We start from the raw sequence: 21,909 nt of genomic DNA, 5'->3' as shown, positions 1-21,909 counted from the left end.
AGGGTCACTTTCAGTTTGCCTCTATCAAGTCCCTTCTGGGGTGAATATCGTCCTGCATTCCTTTAATTCCCCATTGTAGGTTGCGAATGTGCGCCCTCCAAGAACAACTGGATTTGCAGTGGCGCCAGGCAGAAGACTTTTTCGAAGACAAGATCACAATCACTCAGCCTATGAAAGAGGCTGCAACGATGTGGTCGATCAAGGACAATATCTCACAGGGTCTCACCTTCAGGGTCACCCCAGCTCCTCTAATAATATCAGACGCCTCACTAGAAGGCTGGGCAGCAGTCTTACAAGACCTTCAGGTATGCGGCCGCTGGCTGCCTCAGCTTCGCCTACTCCACATCAATCTGTTGGAGCTCAGGGCCATTTGTCTAGCCTTGCAAGCCTTCCTTCCATGGATTTAATGATCCTCGGTCCTGGTCCGTACGGACAACATGATGGCCATGCAGTATGTAAACAAGCAGCGAGGTACAAGGTCTTGTCGACTATCCAAAGAGGCTCAGGAAATGTGAGAATGGGCAATACAGCAGGAGGTATTGCTCTCAGCGGAGCATCTTCCATGTGCCCTCAACAAAACAGCGGACACGCTCAGTCGCCTGAAATCAGTGAGCCACGAGTGGGAATTAGACCAGGACATTCTGGAAGAGATTTTCAGTCTCTGGGGCACTACGCCCATAGATCTCTTTGCCACTACAGAGAACAAAAAATGCTAACTCTATGCAAGCAGGCATCACCATCCGGGATCGTTGGGGAATGCGTTTTCGATGGCCTGGTCAGGCGCCTGTGTTTACGCTTTTCCTCCGATCCCACTAATTCCCAGACTTCTCCGGAAGCTCAAGGCGGAACCCTGCTGCGCCCAATTCCTTCCCTACTGACGATGTCCCAGGGATAGGTGGTACACCCGGGTCCGAGATCTCTTCAGTTATCAGTGTGGCTCCTGAGCACCGAGAATTTCAGGATCTGAATATCTCGTCAGAATGTAGAGAGGTGCTTGCTCAAGCCCCGAGTACAAATAAGATATATCGCTTAAAATGGAAGCGTTTCTGTTTGTGGTGCTGGCAAGAAAAGATTCATCCTTACTCTTCTGCTCCTCATCAGATTTTGCCGTACATTCTGGCATTGGCTAAATAAGGTCTCGCTCATTCTTCTATCAAAGTGCACCTTGCTGCCATCTCTAGATTCAGGTGGACTTCCTCTGGACCTTCCCTCTGGTCAGCAAGGATTGTGAAGCAATTTCTTAAAGGAGTTTTCCCACCAGTTAGGCCTCCACCGCCCGCCCAGCTTAACTTAGTTCCTACTCAACTCATGAGGCCGTCTTTTGAACCGATTCATAGAGGGGACCTTAAATTCCTCTCATGGAAAGTAGCCCTCCTTCTCACCTTAACATCTGCCAGAAGGGTGGGTGAACTGCACACTCTCATTATTCAAGAACCGTTCTTACAGTTTAAAAGAGAGACTTTGATTCTGAGAACGAATCCCAAATTTATCCTGAAGTTGCCTTCAGACTTTCACTTGAATGAACCAGTTATTCTCAGATCCTTTTTTCCTCAACCCACTACTCCAGCGGACAGAGCTCTACACTCTCTGGATGTTCAAAGATGTCTGAAGTTTTATCTTCAACATACCAAAGACTTCAGAAGATCAACACAGCTCTTTGTGGCTTTCAGTGTTCCTCGCAAAGATTTCCCTCTTTCAAAGCAGGGTATTGCTTGATGGATTGCCAGCGCAATCCAATATTGTCACCAAGCAGCAGACAAGACCCTTGAGGTGCGAGTCCGGGCGCACTCTAAGAGAGCTATGTCTTCCTCAGTTGCTCTCTTCGCCATAGTGCCTATCAAGGACATTTGCAGAGCAGCGACGTGGAGCAGTGCCCCTACCTTCACAAGGCATTACTGCTTGGACTCCGCCACGAGTAGTGACGCTGCAGTGGGACAGGCAGTCCTGAGGAACCTCTTTCAATGAGTAGTGAGCTTTCCCTTCTAACCCTCCTTCCTTTTTATTGGCTATTCGCACATTTTGTAAGTCTAGATGCTTTTACTATTTCTTCTCTGATGTTCAATTACTGTTCTATTGCCAATTCTCTACGGATAATTTGTATCTCTACTGAACATGATGCATCTTGCAAGGTTTTATAACATTGTATTGTTAAGCAAAATGTGCGTTCTGACTGCTAGCTATTCTGATACAAGCAGTGGGAATCTATGAAAGTTCCAATACTGGAGTAACAAAACAAGTAACTTACCGGTAACTTTGGGTCTCCGGTATTGGTAACTTTCATAGATTCCCATGCGCCCACCCTCCTCCTCTGGGAAAGCTCAGCCTTCAGCATCTTCTGTTCTACTGTTACACAGCGGCTACGAAAAGCTGAAGCTCTCTTAGGAAGGTTCTATGGGTTGAGGCTGTTCTGATTGGCTGTTCATTTCATTTTCTCTCTTTTACAAAAAGAGGTAGATATGCTACAAAACGAGATGAGGCCTAGGCCTTTTTCTTTTTTTGTACCTATTTCTATGGTATTTTTTATTTACCAGGGACTCCGATCTCGACAATGGGGAATGATACAAGCAATGGGAATCTATGAAAGTTACCAATACTGGAGAACCAAAGTTACAGGTAAGTAACTTGTTTTCATTTTAAATGTCTGATCCACAGGGCCATTAAGAATTTGGCCAAAACAAACACCATTACTCTACTTGTGTCAGTTTGCAGTAGTCTAAACGCCTCATGGTGCTTTCTAGTGCCAAGTATCTACAAAGGGCCGCAACCCACCGTTGGAGGTGATGGAATGAGGGGCAAAAAAACAATACATGGCTAAGTGATTCAGGACTCTCCCTGCATGTAGGGAATAGATTGCCGGCAACACCCTTCTCCTACCGTTTAGTACTAAAAGCTTTGACAGGTAAAGATGCATATCTAAATTGTAAGTACGTTTTCTTTCAAGGGGAAGAACAATTTCATCAATTGTGTGCTCATACTGTGCACTGGGTTTAAAATCAATGAAGGCTAGTGATAGCGTGCCCTGACAGTGCCCCACAGTGACAGCAGCGACACACTCCCAGAAATCTGTCTTTCAGCTTGCTCCATAAATCATGCAAAACTTCTCAGGAGAGGTACAATATAGATCTAGGTCCAATTTCTGGAGTAACATCTTAACAGCACAAAACCAGGGAATTTGTTTAGATCTGTGTGGGGGTCACAAGAGCACTAATGCCCTCACGGTAAGATTCGAGGGATGGAGTGGAGCAAAGCTAATGCCAAATGGTTAGGAGTGTAAACTCAATTTTGTTTGCGATCCTGCTTTTGGCGAAATCAAGGTAAGTTGGGGTTAGTGGAGAACTCGCTAGAAGGTTTAACAAAGATCTTAGAAACCTGTGCTCCACTATTGAGAGAGACTATATCTTCTTACAACCCCATAGTTCTGCTCCTACATAACCAACTCCATAACTTTGGTGTTGTAAATCTCAAGGGCTGGGCCACTCTTCTAGACATAGTTCTCCTGTGAGTCTTTGCTATACTAGCTGTGTGCTTAATCAAAGACAGCTAAGGTTTAGCCAAGTGGGTTGCCCAACACTGGTTAGATGTACGTTTTATACCAAAGTAGTCTAATTCGGTCACCTCGTCTATTGGGGAGTCACTTGCATTGAGTCGCTTTATGTTTAGAGAAGACCATACATTTGGTTTTGGAGCTATTCAGCTCCAGACCATACTTGGTTTACTAGGTGTTGCAGATCCGGGGGCATCTTTGAGATCAACAGAGTTTTATCAGTATAGAGGAAGACAGGAGCCTTCCTCCCTCCATACTTGGCACTTCACAGCCATCGCTGTTCACAAACTCGATCACTCCTTTAATATATAAAGTGAACAGGGTAGAGGCCAAAACATACTCCTGTCTAACTCCTTGTTCAGTGTGGATGGGAACTGTCATTGCCTCTTCCTCCACTCATCTCACTTGGCCCAGATTATCAGTATGTAGCCTTACAAGAATGTTCGGTAGTGGGGCAGGAAAGGCCATTTCTTGAAGCACTCCACAGCTTATCTCTTGGGACCAGGTCAAATGCAGATCGAAGATCAGCAAAGGCAACCTAGTTTACCTTTGTTGATAATCACCACTCTCTAATAAATACAAAAAAAAAAAGATCTGGTCTATGGTGCTAACATTTGATCTGAAGCCCGCCTCTCAGTCCGACAGAACACTCTTTTCACTAATCCAGTCTTGCAGGTGAACCAAGACCCCAAATTACCTAGGCTTGCCATGTATAAATCATAAGGTACCCCATTTGGACCCAGAGCATGATCACTTCCATAACCTTTGGGTTTGTTATCTAGTTGGAATATTTTTACCTTTCCCTCAAAACAATTGTGACAACTCCTCCAACATCAATGTATTCTTTTCCCTTGAGTGAAATAGTCTTTCCACTTCATGATAGTCAACCTTCTCCTTGTCCACTGGACTGTCTTTAATGCCTCCAATTTGTAAAACATCTTCTTTAATCTCTTGGTACACGTCACTCCCAGTATTTGATGCTTTTTCTAAATTGCAAATTTTTATAAAAACAACCCTTCTTCCCCCAGTGTTTACATGCATAGTCTCTTGCAGAGTTCTCTTTGACACTGGCAAAATAATCTGTTTTGCCACACTGTAGGCATCTCATTCCATTCTTAGCTTTATATATCATTCCACTTTTCCTCTTGTTCAAAACAGTATGGATTGTATCTCAGTTACCATTCTCTTTTTTTGTAGTTCATCCTCACAAGCCTGATTGTGTTGAATTATTTTAGCTATTTGTAAGACCTCCGTTAACTTGCAATCGTCCTTAAACCAAGGTTCATCCCTGAGAGTTTCCAAATTGCATGCAAGTATAAGCTGAACCCTCAATTGTTCCTCTAAATTTCCCCCAAATTTCATTAGCTAACTTCCTCAACACCATTTTCTCAGGGCGGGGACACTTGGATAATAGTCATCACAGCTGCCGGAACTGATTTGATTACAGCCAGTGAACAAGGGCATGGAGCCCGAAGCAAGTTTGGCATTTTGCTTGTAGTGGGGATTTACGTGCTGTTACTGCTGCCCACATTAAAGGAGGTTTTCATGCTCAACTTAGTGGCATTTCCATACAGAGTGCCAAAGGAAGTAACCTGTTTTTTTTTTGGGGGGGGGGATATATAGATAGATAGATAGATAGATAGATAGATAGATAGATAGATAGATAGATAGATAGATATAGATAAATATTTTTTTACCTAGGTAGTTAAAGTTAGGACCTAGTTTCCATAGGAAATCCGGTTGACGAATCTTCGCGAAATTCTCCAAGAAGATGGCCTGCTCCGCTCTGGTCCTTCCCTGAACGTTTGGGGGGTGATTCGTGAAGGGGGGCCGAGAAAAAAAGGGGGGGTCCCAAAACGTGTTTTCCCCATGCAATTTTTCATAGGGACATTTAAGACGGGCTACAGCCCGAACTGCTGAACGGTATTACACCTAATTTGGCAAAAGGGTAGAGTTTGGTTTGCAGATGTCTCTTTTTGTTAAATGGTGTAAATCTGTGCAGTAGTTCCTGAGAAAGTCAAAAGTAAAATCATAGATATAGCTAGAGACGAAGTACCGTCAGAGGATTATGAGCGTACCCTTACGAGCACGAGCTGCTTGCTAATTGGCTGTCAACATTCCAAACCAGGAAGTGTTGGCAGCCAACTTGTGCCTCGGTAGAACCGAGGCACAAGAAAACAGATAAAGGAACGTGAAAAACAAGAAAAGGGGATGGGTAGAAACACCCTGACCCCCTAGGCCTGCTTAGGGGGTCCCACAAGGACTTTTTTTTAATCCCGCACTTTTAAAAAAATCGCAGGATACCCGCATCCTGCATGCATCTTGAGGATAATGTTTTTTTTTTTCTTTAGCCCCCGGGGGAAAGGGGGGGGGGAGGGGGCCCCAAATCCCAGGGGCATTTGTAAAAAAAAATCACAGTGTGGGGGTTTCCCAATCCCCCCCACACTGCCCCGGCGACCGCCACCCCCCGGGGCTTATTTAAATTACATACGGGGGCTCTCAGACCCCCCCCTCCCAGCGCCGGGGACCGCCACCCCCGGGGCTTCTTAGAATTGGGTGGGGGGCTCTCAAACCCCCCCATTCCCGAGGACCGCCGCCCCTGTGGCTTGAAACAAATGTGGGAGGGGGGCCGCACGGCCCCTCTCCTGAAGCCTTGGAGAGGCCCTGGGGACCGCCACCCCTCAGGGCCGGCTCCTGCAGTGTCCTGGGGTGTCCTGGGGTGCCGCTCCCACCCTGCCATTGCAAACTGCTTTGCTTCATTGAAGCGAGAGCAGGGAAACCTACTCTCGCTTCAATGAAGCAAAGCAGATTGCTTTTCCATATGGGGAGCAGCATGTTAGCTGCTCCCCATTTGAAAAAGCGATGCCGGCTCCCGCAGGAGGTGGGGAGCCGGCGGGACCGTGGGGGGATTGGGGACGCCCCCACAGTCCCCAGCGGTGAGGGCCAGCCCCGGGGGATGGGGTCCCCGGGGCAACCAGTGGCCCGGGAGGGGGCTACGCTTCCCCCCCTTCCGGTTAAAATGTAAAAAAAAATGGCCGCCCCGGGGGATGGGGTCCCCGGGGCCTTGAAGGGCCCTGAGAAGGCGGGCTACGTAGCCCCCTCCATTAAAAAAAAACAAAAACAATTGGCTATGCCCCGGGGGATGGGGTCCCCAGGGCCTGGAATTAGCCACGGATGGGTGCCACGCGGCCCCGTTCCCGTTAAAAAAAATAAAAAAATATTTATTTGGGGGTCAGGCCCCAGGGCCCAAAAAAAAGACTCTGCAACACAGCTCCCTGGCGCATACTGGAGGTACCTGGTAGGCTAGTTGGCCCACAGGGGACCTCAGGAATGAAGAGGAATTAATTCTCTAACTTAAAACGCGCCACAGGGCTTGTTTGCAGACATGTCACCTTAGGCCACACCCCCTTCCTTCATCAGTGTGCAAACGTGCCCGTGGTGCGTTTTAAGTTGGGGAATTAATTCTCTTTCAATACTGAGGGTCCCTGAGGGCCAAATAGCCCAACAGGTATCTCCAGCATGCGCCCGGGAGCTGCGTTGCAGACAGGAGTTCAGAGGCCACGCCCCTTTTTACACCTATCTGCAACGCAGCTCTGTGGTGCTTACTGGAGGTACCTAGTGGGCTAGTTTGACCCTAGGGATCCTTAGGATTGAAGGGGACTTAATCTCTCAACTTAGAACTGTGACAGGGCGCGTTTAGACAGTGGTGAAGGGAGGGGACGTGGCCTGACGTGATGTGTGCAAACACGCCCTGTGGCACGTTTTAAGCTGGGGAAAAACGTCCACTTCAAACCTGAGGGACCATGGGGGCCAAGTAGTCCACCAGGTGCTTCCAGGAAGCGCCACTGCACTGCGTTGCAGAGAGGTGGTGCATGCTGTGCCCCTTTTTACATCTCTCTGCTACGCAGCTCTCTGGAGCTTACAGGATGTAGTACGAATTCCGATGTACTCACCTGTTATCAGGAGAGACCTCAGTGCTGCATCTTTGAGCCCAGTACTGATACTCAAAAGTAATTCTAACCATACTTACCAGTAACTTGAATTTCCTTCCATTGGGTAACATTGACTAGTTTCACTTGGATATTCTTCGAAGTGTGGAGTTTTGGAACTTTAAAATATTCACCTAAAATCATCCGAACAACGAATTCCGATTTAGTCACCTATTATCAGGAGAGAACCCAGCGCTGCATCTTTTAGCCCAGTACTGACCCTGAAAAGTAATTCTAACTCTACTTACCAGTAACTTGTATTTCCTTCCATAGGCATCCATTGTCTGGTTTTCACCAGAAAAGTTTCTAAGTGTCTATTTTCACAAACTAAAAATATTCCTTAAAAATCGCCTGTATGTATCAACTTTTTACAGGAGATGCACCAGTGCTGGATCCAGGATCCACCACTGAGTAAGAAAAAGTAATGATAACACTACTTACCTGCTAAGTGAATTTCCTTCCATAGGGTAACATTGAGTGGTTTTACTTGGAAATTCTTCTAAGTGTGGAGTTTTGGAAGTTTAAAAAATTCCTCTAAAATCAGCCGAACTACGAATTCCGATTTACTTACCTGTTATCAGGAGAGACCTCAGTGCTGCATCTTTCAACCCACTACTGATCCTAAAAAGTAATTCTAACAATACTTACAGTAACTTGAATTTCCTTCCATAGGATATCATTGCCTGCTATATAAAATATATATAAATAAAAAAAATATATATATTACAATTTCAATATTTTTAAAAACATTTTTTTCAATTTATATTAAAAATATGTAATATAATATAAAAAATAAAATATCTAAAAATAAATAGTTTAAAACAATGTAGTAAATCAGTATAAAAAATATAACAATTAATACATTTAAAAATTATAATTTACAAAACCTTGGAAATTCACTGAAAAAACCATAGGTTTCAGCCACGTTATAGTTAGGAATTAGCATTTAACCCCTTCTACGCTCATGACGAGCTCAGCTCGTCATGAGGTACGCCTGTCGTACGCTCATGACGAGCTGAGCTCGTCGTGTAACGCGGTAATTGCGAATCTTTAGCGCAAAGCGGTAAAACGCTTAGCGCGGATGGGGTTAAAAAAAACCTTAGAAATTCACTGAAAAAACCATAGGTTTCACACGTTATAGTTAGCTGGACATTTCACTCATACAAAACCATTGAAATTCCCCCGTTATAGTTAGTTCAGCTAACTATAACTCGCACACCCGCAATGCACTGCTGATGATGTCACATATTGCATCACTCATGACATGGTCAGTGACATCACTCATGACATCACTCATGACATCTCAAATGACATCACTGATGACATTATCCTTGTGAAAGAGTGGCAGACCTCCTCTCACCGTAATATAACCTTTGATACACACATTCGAAAATAGAAACTACATTTTTTTTTTTAAATGGAGATACCAATACCAGTTAAAACAACCTATTCAGTAATTCCAACATCTACATACACATCTACTCATTCACCAACAGTTCTATATAGTCACTCATACATGTACTCACTCATCATACGTAATCATACACCTATACATCCTGTTACACACCGAGACTCATCCATAGAGTTACTCACACACCCACACATGCAAATTACCTATCAAACATCCATTTACTTGCATATACAACTATACACACATCAGTACACTTACGTCTACAGAAACGTACACATACTTACTCTCTTAAACGATCACTTATAGAAACACATACTTATTTATACAGGAACTCTTCCAATCTCTCACTCTCACACATCAATACTCGCATATACTAGTTTAAAACATATGTAGTTACTCATAAAGATACTATTGAGACAGTCATTCACTCACTAACACACCCATACACACACTCATCCACCCATACAGCCCTGTACACATTCTGTCTTCAAAACACATACAAACAGTGAGTCACTCATTCATGCATCTATGCACTAAGTAATACCCCCACCAAATCATACAGCCACTCATACTGATACTCAAATAAACAACTAATAACCCATATAGACACTCATGTAGCTACTCACCAACCCATGCAGCCACTTATACACAAAGTGAGACACTGATGGCTAGAGGGCGCACAGCGACATGGCAGCACTGTAGTGCAGCTCCGCCGGCTGTCCCAATTATCCTCTACCTATCCTGCTCTCTAATAGGCATCTGCACCCCGAACTGTGAGGTGGCACTGCTGACACCCTCGTGCTGCAGCACGAAGCTGGAAAATTGGATCAGGCGAGGTATATCAGCTACTTCTGTCCACTTGATCAGAATCTGAAGAGCAGGACCCCCTGCTAAAATGGCGGCGCCGGATTCAATGTAAGCTGAGGCACTGGCACTAAAGGAGACTCGAACGCCGCACCGTTTTGTTTTTGCAGCGGACCGCGTCTCATGCAGCTGCTGCGGTCACGGAGTTCGCCCGAGTCTGTGCTGCATGGGCATGATGTGTGCCCGAAGATAAGAGGAGGCTGGGAATATTGTCGTTGGATAGACGGCGCGGGCTCACACTGCAATCTGCCTCGGAGGCTTGACGAGGTGCAGGCTTTGAAAACTCGCGCCTACTGTCGGGCGCGAGCAGTGGTTGATCCTGCGGCCGTTCGTCTCCCTGCAGGCATTGCGGAGCCCGGTCACCTCACTTGCTGGCTGCCGAGGCTCTGGCGCTGTGATCGCCGAGTCCCCTTCATCTCCTGCGGGGGCGGGGGAGCGCACTGAGTCCGCACTGAGAATCGTCGGAAGGAGGCCGGCTGTGGTGCTTCAGTGAGCCGGTGAGTGGAAGCGTGCGGCGGGAGGGGCTGAATTCAGGCATTATAACGGAGTCTGTCTGGGTGCTGTTAACTGCTTCAGGTGCCTTCAGCATGAGCTATACATCATTTGTGCCACAACTGCCAACTGTGGTTACCTGCCATTTAAGTCAACGTGTGGAATTTGCTGGCCTCTCCCCCAGAGCATTGTTCATAATCTTGGTGCGTCTTCAGAGTTTGGATTATGCACAGAGCATTGATCACTGTTTGCCATTTGCCACTTGAGAGTGCAGCACAAGGTGGGGCTTTGCTGTTCGACGTGTGGTTACGTCTCTGCACTCCTCTAAAATGGGCAAGCCGGACAAGACTCAGCCACGGCTCAATTTTGAACTGTGCAAAACTGGCAAAGCAGTACAGTCTGTGGCTTCAGACTCAGAGCTTGATACTGCTAGTAAACCACCAACTGCGCTAGAAAAGACGCTCACCACCATACAGGCCAGTCTACAATCTATAGATGGCAAAATTGAAGCTGTGAATGGTCGCATGGAGACTATATCGGCCAAGTTAGACAGACATTCAGTTTGCATAGGTGAAGCTGAGCAGCGAATATCCACCACGGAAGATGGACTGCAGCAGGTCACCGCAAAGGTCTCAGATATGGCAAAGATCCTTGCTGTAATCCAAGCTAAGAACGAGGACTTAAAAGCGCGATCAAGGTGCAATAACTTGCGCATTTTGGGGCTACCTGAGTCCACAAACGTGGGCAGACTGGAGACCTATGTGGAAAAAATGCTACGCTGAATATGTGGCGCGGACAGACTTATCTGCCATGGTGGTAGAGAGGGCCCACCGCTCGTTGGCCTCACGCCCACCTCCCGACACTCCGCCCCACCCCTACCAAAAATTGCGCGCCTGCTCAATTACAGAGACCGGGATGCGGTTCTACGTATTTCTAGACAAAAAGGCACCATCTCATACCAAGGCAACATCCTATCCTTTTATCCGGACTTCACGGCTAATGTTCAATCAGTGCATAAGGAATTTCAACCGGTGAAAAAACTCCTAACGAATGAAAACGTCCAATACGCCATGCTGTATCCGGCTCGCCTGCGCATAGGAGTGGACGATAAGGCTCGGATATTTGACAGTCCCAAACGTGCCATGGAGTTCGCTATTTCACTAAGCCGCAAGACGAAACCTCCACCTGATGCGTCAGATGTCGAAGACTGGCCGAGAGGGATCCAGTGTACTCCTTTCTCTTGCATACATGTCTGCTATCTGCGATGTGCAGCTACGGGACCAGTAGTGCGCCAAAGATCTGGTAACATGGGTGGTCCACTATGTAACTGATTACTTTTTATTTTATTTTTCCCATTGCCTTGAATGTATAAATCAGTGGTATGTATAGTTCTCCACGTATAGTGACTAGTCTGCTGGATCTGTAGCTATACCACTCTCAGGCCGGGGTATTTCTCACATACTGCAACTCTACTAGGGATCATATAATTGTGCTGCGGTCACCTCCCTAGGCCAACAGGGAGTTATTGTGCCACAGTGTCCCCCAATGGGTATAACCCATGACAAGTTTGCATCTGTTCTCTATGGGGGGGTTTGTTAAGAGTTGGGACTATGGCTTTGGCAAATTGGGGCTGCTAAAGTGGGACGGGGTGGGGGTTCATAGAATTTTTTATGGGGAACTGTTTTTTGTGATTGCATTCACATGTAGGCCATGCTCTCTATTCATAATTGCAACCTTACAAGCTCTGTTTATGTATGTACTTCAGCTCTGGTTTTTCGCTGATGGTCGATAAATACAATTGTCTAACTTGGAACATCAGGGGGCTTAATACTCCCAAGAAAATTTGCCAGGTTTTAACACCAGGTACAGATTGCCCTTTACAGGAGACCCATCTTACCAAATCCTCTGAAGTCAGGTTTGCGACTAAATGGGCAGGTCATAAAATTGCATCTGCATACTCTTCATATGCATGAGAGGTTGATATACTCTTTAAAAGGGGATTGCTCCTTACACCTTTTAAGACATACGCTGACGATGAAGGTCGCTGTGCCATGATCCATGGGAAACTGGGGATGTCATTGATCACGGTCCCATACTCGATGATCCGCAGGTATTTCTAAATATACTCAATGTATTGCCCACCTGGCCTGAGGCTGCCATTTTATGGGGAGGGGATTTTAACATGCACTTAGACCCAGCTAAAGATAAATCGAACCCACAGGGAGCGCGTACCATGAAAGTAGCGCAGTGTGCAAGGGATATGATATTGAAGCTAGGACTAGTGGATGCCTGGAGAATTCGCAATGAAGACGCCAGATCTGGTACACACATCACACCAGCACACAATAGTTGGTCCCGATTAGATTACTGGCTCTTGGGGGAAGAAACCAATGGTTGGGTTACAGATATAGCTCCCCTAACGCGCACCCTATCAGACCACAACCCAGTAAAACTGTCCTTGAGTATTCCTACCGTGGTACACAGGCCGTTTACTTGGCGCTTCTGAGCTGAGGCATTATTGGACCCTATTTATAATGACACAATACTTTGAAATAAATGTGGGACGGTTGATACTGCCTCTTCTTTGTGGGGGGCCTTCAAGATTACAGTGCGAGGAGTTTGAATAAGCACAGCTGCAGGCATATTACGGGACATACGGGGTCAACTTTCTAAAATAGAGACCATACTGGGATGGGATTGGAACAGACCTACACGAGGGATCCAGATACTGCCACTTTGGCGCAAATTCATGAGCAGGTGTTGGAATACAATGCATTGGCAGAATTCGAGGCCTGCTACTTATCGCAAGGGCTTATGGGGAAGGTGATCGTCCTGGTAGACAACTAGGCAATCAACTTAAATTCAGAACTGAACACCAGCATATTGCCAAAATAGTGGACCTATATGGGGGGAACCCTACACGCCCAACGGGATAGTGGAGCAAATTAGATCCTGTTATAGGGATCTATACTCGTCAAGTGGCGACACGGATGAAGACGCTTTTGGGGACTACCTCTCCGACATTGCATGCGCATGGCTGGCAGATGGCCATCGTGAGTACCTGAGCCAACCAATTGGCGAAACCGACATTAAAAAGGCGATTCGCTCCCTACCAAATAAAAAAGCCCCAGGGCCGGATGAACTCACGGTGAGTTCTATAAAGAGTATGCAGACCTTTTAACACCTTATCTTTTAGAGGTATATGCAGAGGCCCACGACACTGGCATACTACCACCATCCTTGCGACAAGCCCTAATCATTACGTTACTGAAAAAAGACAAAGACCCAACACAGTGCGACTCCTATTGCCCCTTGTCGCTCATCAACTTAGATGCTAAAATACTAGCTAAAATGTTGGCCGCTAAACTCCAACCTTTGATGTCCTGCCTGGTCCTGCCGGACCAATCCGGCTTCATCCCGGAGCGCTCTACTTCTCACAATTTGAGGACTTTGTTCGCCATGTTCCACATTTTTAATTCGGATCTCCCAGCGGCCGCTGTTATGTTGGATGCGGCTAAAGCATTCCACTCCATAGAATGGCGCTATATGTTTTTTATCCTGCGGCACATAGGATTTCCATACATATTCATACTCTGGATACAGTTGCTATACACCGATTCATCAGCAAGAGTTCGAGTTGGGGGTTCTACATCAGTTCCGTTTAACATCCATAGAGGTACAAGACAGGGATGTCCACTCTCGCCATTTCTATTTCCCATCGTGTTAGAGCCACTAGCTTGCTTAATTAGACAGCGTCACAGGCACTCAGCCCTCAATTTTAATCATCGCCCTGTCGGAATATTCCTATATGCGGACAACATGGTGCTCTTTATTCGTGAACCACATACGTATCTGTTCCCGGTCTTACGTGAATATATCCGTTTTGGCTTATTTTCTGGGCTCCTGATAAATTGGGACAAGTCAATAATTATCCCGTTGACATCCAACACCACACTCCCACAGATGGAATACCCACTTGTATGTCCCACTGACCCTGTAGAGTATTTAGGAATATGGATCCATCGTGACCCGGACATTGTTATAAGAGAAAAGTATGGCACAGCTTGTGCTGCCCTTGCACTTCAAGTTGAAAGATGGGCCAAACTGCCTTTCTCCTTAGCTGACCGTATCGCTATTATTAAAATGATTGTACTGCCGCGGTTCCTCTACTTGTTTAACAATATCCCAATCCGGTTATCGGCACACCTTCTTCACACTCTTCGTTCCCATTTAATTAAACTCATATGGAATGGCAAACCAGCTTGGATAGGTTAGAACACGCTTACGCTGGACTATGCACAGGGTGGGTTTTGCGCGTCTGACTTGTACCTTTACTATCTGTGTGCACAGGCACAATATGCCTACTACTGGTTTCACCCGCACGCTTTTACACCACACGTTGCAGTGGAGGACATGGATGCGTATCCTGTTCCATTAGCCGGTATCCTTATACACACACACACACAGGGGTACGCCCAGGATGGAGATAAACACAGTGGATACCACCATAGCTGCTTGGCAATCAATAGGCACAGAAACTCCCGCTTTATGCCCCAGCCATGCCGATAGCACACCAGGAATCACTTTCGGTTATGCAGGAAGCAGGGTCAATTCGCTTGTTACAAAAGGTGGGATTCCGGCATATGCATGATATTTTCCTAGATAGGCATTTTCTCATGACGGAAGACATGCAATACATAACAAATCAAACACCCTTGTTCTCTTTCACCATCCACCGTTTGAAACTTGCAATTCAAAAGCATTATGTAACATATCCCATGGAACCACCCAGCTTGCAATCTTTACAATTTTTGCTGGTAACACCTTCAAGGCAGAGACTAGTGACTAAATTATATAAACTGGTACGGGCTGAAGTAGTCCATCGCGAAGATCGTAGTTTGCGATGCTGGAACACTGCGTTAGACACCCCGCTGACCTGGATCACATTTGTACTATGACAGGCAAATTAACCCCTAATGGTAACCTAAGGATCCTTAATTTCAAAATCATACATCAGATATATCACACACCGTCCAAATTATACAGAATAGGCCTACGTGACACGAGTAACTGTAAGTGTTGCGGTGTACAGGATGCGGATTTCTGGTATCTGGCATGGCAGTGTAATCTTGTCTTGCAATACTGGGTAGCTGTCATTAATTGTTTGGAGGCTATGTCCAACCAGATGCTACAATGTTCACCAGTGGTGTGTTTGCTGTGTTCTATACCTCAAATTAAGAGCACCATGGGGAAATTCCAGAGAATCGCCTTATTACTAGAAAAAAGGCGGGTAGCACTAACGTGGGAAAGTTCATTGGCCCCCCGTACTGAGCATTGGTTGAAGGATATTGTGTATTGCAGAGAAACACTCAAATTGTATGCTGAAGAACTTCCGTCTTCTTCTAAACCCAAAGACATTTGGGAGCCATTACAATATCTGTTAACGAAAGATCAGAGTGAGGCCTGATGGTTAAAGTCTAGAATGTTGCGATGTGAACGTATTATTTTGAAATGTGTAATTGATTAATGGCCTTTTACTAGCAATGTAAACCCAGAATGTAATAGCAATCACATCTGTTCTAGTTGTTATAGATGTTGTTGAACCATGCCGTCCAGCGTGAAGGTTTATCTATTGTTGCTACCTGAAAATTGATAAACTTTCCAAAAAAAAAAAAAAAAGTGAGACACTGATACAGATATTTACATATTTAAACATTACTCGCTAATACATGTATTCACTAAGGTACACTTAATAAGTCAGTTATTGTTAGAAGGTGGTTCTGACACTATGGGCAGCCTGGATTTTTCGCTTTTTGAGCAACTAATTGTTGAGCTTTTACTATAGGGGAGCCTCATAATCTGGGACTCACCCACAGTGAACTCATAATGAAGGAGGCTGCATGGAGATTTTACTGGTGTACCCCTGGCTTGACAAGGCCGCTGCGCAGCAGCTGGAGTATGGGACACCGTGCTGGTTACATGCAGACACGGGTGTACATGGGTGTGCACACGTGTAGGGGCTGCGCAGGGGAGATTCCTAGCGTGCGCAGTCCAGGATCAGCTACAGAGTGAATGGTGTGGCAGGACTCATGCAGAATTGGGTGGTGACATGGAATAGGCTTTATACCCTGGGAAAGAACATGCCAGGGAAAGTCAGTGTGTTTTACTGTGCTTTCACTTCATTATTCCCCATAGGGGTTGTGGGGCCTATGGCTAAAATGACTTCCACAAAGCCTACAGATTCCAGACACGCACTAATGTCCAGTGTAGCGAATGTGAAAATGAGTATTCCGCAGAGTCCAAAGTCATATTTGTACTGCTTTTGGGTCGTCCAGAAATGTCATATTTCTCTGAGTCCCTGGCTGGGGTCTGGCCATGGCAGGTTAGATTAATGACCTTTCTTCCCAGAGCGAAGATCTTCCCTCCAAGGAGAAAAGATAGGTGGAGCTACAAGCCAATCCATCAACTGCTGTAGCTGGGTGCCAGGCACCAGGCTGCACCACGTGAAGTCAGTGAGGGGGGGAAGGAGTTGGGTTTCAGAGGCCATGTGGCCAGAGACACTGGACGACGCCATTTTGAACAAACCCTGGGGCTGGACAAGGAGGAGGGAGCAGGGGCAGGGAAGTGATGTGTCTCTGTTTGATAGGACACACAGAGACTTCCTGCAGGCCCTTGCACAGGAAGAGAAGCTCTCTCTGGGGTGTGGTCTGCGGAGGCGAAAGGTGCTGGAGCCTGGCAATGGGCAGTTGGAAGGAGGTACCCCCTGACTGCCCACCAGAGGCACAGGAGGAGAGCCAGGCGAAAGGCTGGCGCGGGGAGCCAGAGAAGACCGCTCCCTGCAGAATTCACCTTTTTTGAGACGTGGAAAGCGAAGGAGAGTGCTCCCAATGGCTGGGGGACGTCACCAGGAGCGAGAAGACGCGAAAATGGGGCAGATCGGACCCCCAGGTGCTGAGATATGGCCCCCGGAAGGTAGGCGACCTTTGACCCCTAAGAAGCGCGTGTGGCTACGCCGCCAGTCTCAGAGATGCCCCCGGGGTTGGTCAAGTCCCAGGGGATGCCCCGAAAGAAGTAAAGCCGGGGTGCCAGGAGCCCACCCTGGCCCCCGCTGAAACCTTCGCCGGTGAGTGCCGGCGCGCTCCCGTGAAGGGGTGCGGGAGGAGGAGCGCCCGGGGGAGCCCAAATCCGGGTCCCGTGTGAGGGAGCGGGAGGTGCCGTCAAGCCCCCCCCCCCCCGTGAAGAAGATGGGGGCCCGGGACCCCATCCCCAGGCCCCGAAGTGGCAGGATGGGGGGGTGAGCGCTGCCCCCCACACCCCCAAAAGATGTCCGGGGGCCCGGGACTCCATCCCCGGGCCCCAGCGAAGAGGTGGAGGCCAGGGGAGTGCCACCGCACTCCCCCGAGGTCCCGCAAAGACTGCGGGAGTCCTCGCGTCTGCCCGCCGGACCAGAAGTGATCGGCCGCCTCCCGCGGCAGCACGGAAGAGTGCTGGCAGAGTGGGTTTCCCAGGCTGCCCCCACCCGGAGCCCCCCAGGGAAGACGCAGCGTTGCGAGGGGCCTGGGTAGTACCGGGCACCATAAAAGAGGATGAGCGGCCAGGGGTGGGCTCCCCGAGCCGCCTGTGCTCGCCTGGGGGTCCGGGTTGGACCGGGCCCCCCACCCAGGCCCCATGGTTATTCAATATATTATGTTAGGCGCCTTGATGCCCATTGGGCTGAGTTCAGCGCGTTATAAATTTATTTTCATTTCATTTCAGAAAGAGGCAAAGGGCCATCGCGGCTCTCCCCGGAGCAGCGGGAGAGCCGCTCATCTAATATGCGGCAACACCCATAATGCCTTGCAGGCCAGGACCGGCCTGCAAGAGCAACACAGTTTGTGGTGGCCCCAGAAGAACGGGGTCACCACCCTACATATGCAAAGGTGCTGGGGAGCTGCTGGAGAAGCGCAGTCTCCCCCGAGCAACAAGAGCAAAGTCCCACCCCAAGTGTCTTGGGGATTCAAAGGAATCAACCCCTCCAGGGCTCAACTTGCAGTTAACACTTTATGTGCTGGAACTTTGGTTTTCAGCTGAGGGTGTTTTGATAATTGCATCAAGGAGTGAAGGGCTGAGTTGGGGTGTCTGCAGAAGGGCATCCCCTGGAGGTGAAGAGGCGTAATTGCACTGAAATGCAGTTATTAAAGGTTATGTCTTTTAGAGGGACTGATGTTCAATGTGAAGTATTGGTGTAAGGTGATGTTATAAGCTAAGTGGCTAGACACTCTTGCTAGGTTGTCTGACAGTATTTACAACTTAATCCTGTGATCATCTGTGATGCCTTTAGGGGCTGTAATTGCAATGCATTTTTAATGATATCCAAATGTGCGGAGTACTGTCATTCTAAAGTGTGCGTAAACATGTATTCTTGCTGCTGCGCTTAGGTGAAGACCCCAGACTATTAGCTCTTAAGATGTAGAGGTGCATACTGTATGGTCAGTAGGAGATGCTCAGTCAGGGTCATGTGTCACCAAGGCAGGTGTAGCCTGTTTAATGCTTTTTGAGGTAATGGGGTGGGGGTGGAGGGGGGGGTCGCCACTGGGATGGTGCCAGTGCGCAGGGCCCTCGCTCCAGGTTGATACCAATTCACTGCATTAGGGGCAAGATGATATGCATACATGGGAGTGGTGGTACTAGACCCCACCCCCCCAGCGGGTGGGCTGGAGATGTTATGCAATGTCACAAAGTGATTCCATCAGCTTATGTATATTTGTAAATTGGTGTATAGTATTGAGTGGTGTGTGTGTTTAATAAATGTACTCTTACTTTTATAAAGCAAAGTACAGACTGGACAATCAATTATTGAGTGTTATTTTTGCGCACCTGCAAATAGCGATTACTAACCCACACCACCGCCCTTGAGTAAGCCTCAGACTGCTCTGCAACGCTACCCTCTGAGAGTCAGGCGCTGCCCTTGATGTTTGGTTCCCAGTGAAGGACAAATGTGTCATGTTATTTTTGCAGGCCTCACAGATGCTGCCTCGTTTTCCAACAGTTATACAATAATTTTTACCAAAAAACCCATCCATTTAGACACTTATTTACCCATTTATTCTTTCATGGACCTATAGGTAAACATATATAAAAAAATATGTATTTTTCAGAAAGACACACATTCACTGGATGATGTCATCAGTGATGTCATTTGAGATATCAGTGATGTTATCAGTGATGTCACTGACCATGTCATGAGTGATGTAATATGTGACATCATCAGCAGTGGAATGCGGGCGCGCGAGTTATAGTTAGCTGAACTAACTATAATGGGGGAATTTCAATGGTTTTGTATGAGTGAAATGTCCAGCTAACTATAACGTGTGAAACCTATATTTTTTTCAGTGAATATATATATACATACACACACTCACAATAGACTTATTGCGTTTTAATTCCTGTACTGATGTTTTATGGAGACCTTGGTTTATGAAAATACGCTATCTCTAAGGCCTTTAAGCTGTCTAACACCCTTGTTTTTAAAAGCTATTGTTGCCACATCTTCACTTTATTCTGTTTTCCCTATCTATCAAAAGTGATTACGCACCCTTTCCACACTGGGCAAGCTTTTCCACTCACATCACACATATAGATTCCACAAAGTCCTGGTATCACATATCTCAAAACTGTTCTGTAGTACAAACAAAGTTGCAATTGTAGTAGATTTAAAGATGAGTAGAAATATTTAATTTAGTAATTTTCCTCTACACTGTTATCCGACTCGACACCCAAGAACCTTGTTGGCAAGTGTCACCTTTCTTGCTTATTACATTACTCCAAATATAGATTTCAAAACGGTATACACGTTCACTGACTCCTTGAAGAGAAACGCCACAAGACGTTTAAATAATTAATAAAGGTTCAAAGAGTAGATCTTGCCTCAGAGCTGCATGACTGCATACAGCCTGCGGTGGAGGAGCAGGCAGCCAATGTTTGAGTAACTGACGTTTTCTCTCTACAGCTATGAAATACAGATATGGAGCATGCATGTAGACAGCCTATGGTAAAGAAGCAGACAGTTAATGTTAGAGAAACAACTGAAGACCACTCGCTTTCATGCTATTAAGTATGGGCATGTCAACGAGACGCAATCACACTTCTTCATTCAGGCCAAGATACTCTTCACTAGATATATGCTCGTCTTACCTCGCGCAACACTCTTCTCCAGCCAACCCAAGGTACTTTCCACCTGAAAGGCACTACTATTTTGCTTCAAACATTTGCCACGATTCAGGCGGGCATGACCCTTGCTTCGGTACCATAAACAGCCGCCAAAAGCGAAAGATACACTTGAATTCCTCTCAGTTACTGTCAATGAGTAGTTTTAATTTAAAATTCACAGTTCTTCATACGCTTTCAAAACATCAAGATAAAGTATACAATAGTGATATTTCACATAAAGTAATCTGAGGCTGCCAATGACTCTTTACGTGTCTGTATGGCAAGTAAAAAATTAAGGCTACTACAAAGTTTTGCATCACTTAGTGGTATACCTGTATACATCTCCTCCAGTTGGAAAATCCAAATTACTATCTCTGTCTTGTAAATGGATCATTTTGATTTCGGAAGCTTAGCTCACACATAATAATCCTCTTTAAACATCATCAGGTGGCTGCTAGTTTAAATGCCAAACTCTTCCAACTGTGGAATGTTGAATTATCTTCAGAAATGTGGATTAGCATTATTCCATAGCTGCAAAGCACTTTAATCATCCTTGTTGCCAGTGTTAAAAGGTACAGCAATAAAGGACCACAAAAAGTACGAAGTAGTCATCAAAGACGAAGGTTTATTTCCATATATCCAACTTCCATCCCCCAGAATCTCTGAAATATGTCTTCCCAAGATTCTCTCATGACATCTTACCATATTGCATGTTCATTTCTGTGCAGGTGAAGCTTCAGGGCAACTCATACTACCACACATGACAATCCAACTTACATAACCACAACCTACTTGGTGCAAGATGGGATGGTCTTACTGAGGAAATGGCAGGTGTCCATTAGGCTGGAAGCCTCATGGTGAAGGATTTATGTGTGACAAAAACTTTAAGAAAACTCAGACAGCATAGTAAAATGACTCTTGTATACTAAGGACTCAATTGCTATAAAATAGCCACACGCACACAAAGTAAGACAAGTTTTTGGATTTTTTTTTATTTCGAGGTATTTTTTATTATTTTTCTACAAAACGGGTTCATTCGTTTTGCAATTAAGAGTTCCAAGTGATCGTTACATGTCGTCACAAAAAAGAAAAAAACAATAATTACATAAAAGCTTATTTGGTGTTACGAACAGTGCAAATTGCTCTTTTAAGCTCAACCATCTGGAGCCCTCTGTATTGGCCGTCGAGGGTAGAATAGGGATAGAATAGTGTCGGAAGAAAATAGGAGAGAGAGATAGTGTGCAAGAAGTGATTTTTCGCTCTGAGCCTAGTCTGGGTTGGAGTCCGCGTTTGGGTGATCCGCTCCGCCGAAGGGAGCCCTGGTGGATTCAGGGTGGTTCATATGGTTCGAGGAAGATGTCCAGTGATTTCCACATCCCCCTAGATGGTGGTTTCCAGGGTGAGTTTTGCAGGGCAGTGCT

At 46.3% G+C, this 21,909-nt stretch overlaps 1 protein-coding gene across 6 annotated transcripts in view; it reads left to right on the top strand.

Annotated features, from left to right (window-relative positions):
* TANC2 (tetratricopeptide repeat, ankyrin repeat and coiled-coil containing 2) overlaps positions 1-21,909 on the top strand; it is a 2,511,073-nt gene that overhangs the window by 1,570,807 nt on the left and 918,357 nt on the right. The gene's annotated exons all lie outside the window — the stretch shown is intronic.

Source organism: Lissotriton helveticus, chromosome 5_1 (genome assembly GCF_964261635.1).
Source record: "Lissotriton helveticus chromosome 5_1, aLisHel1.1, whole genome shotgun sequence".
Lineage (NCBI taxonomy): Eukaryota > Metazoa > Chordata > Amphibia > Caudata > Salamandridae > Lissotriton > Lissotriton helveticus.
The sequence above is the reverse complement of the archived record's forward strand: the minus strand, read 5'-3'. Positions and strand labels throughout refer to the sequence as shown.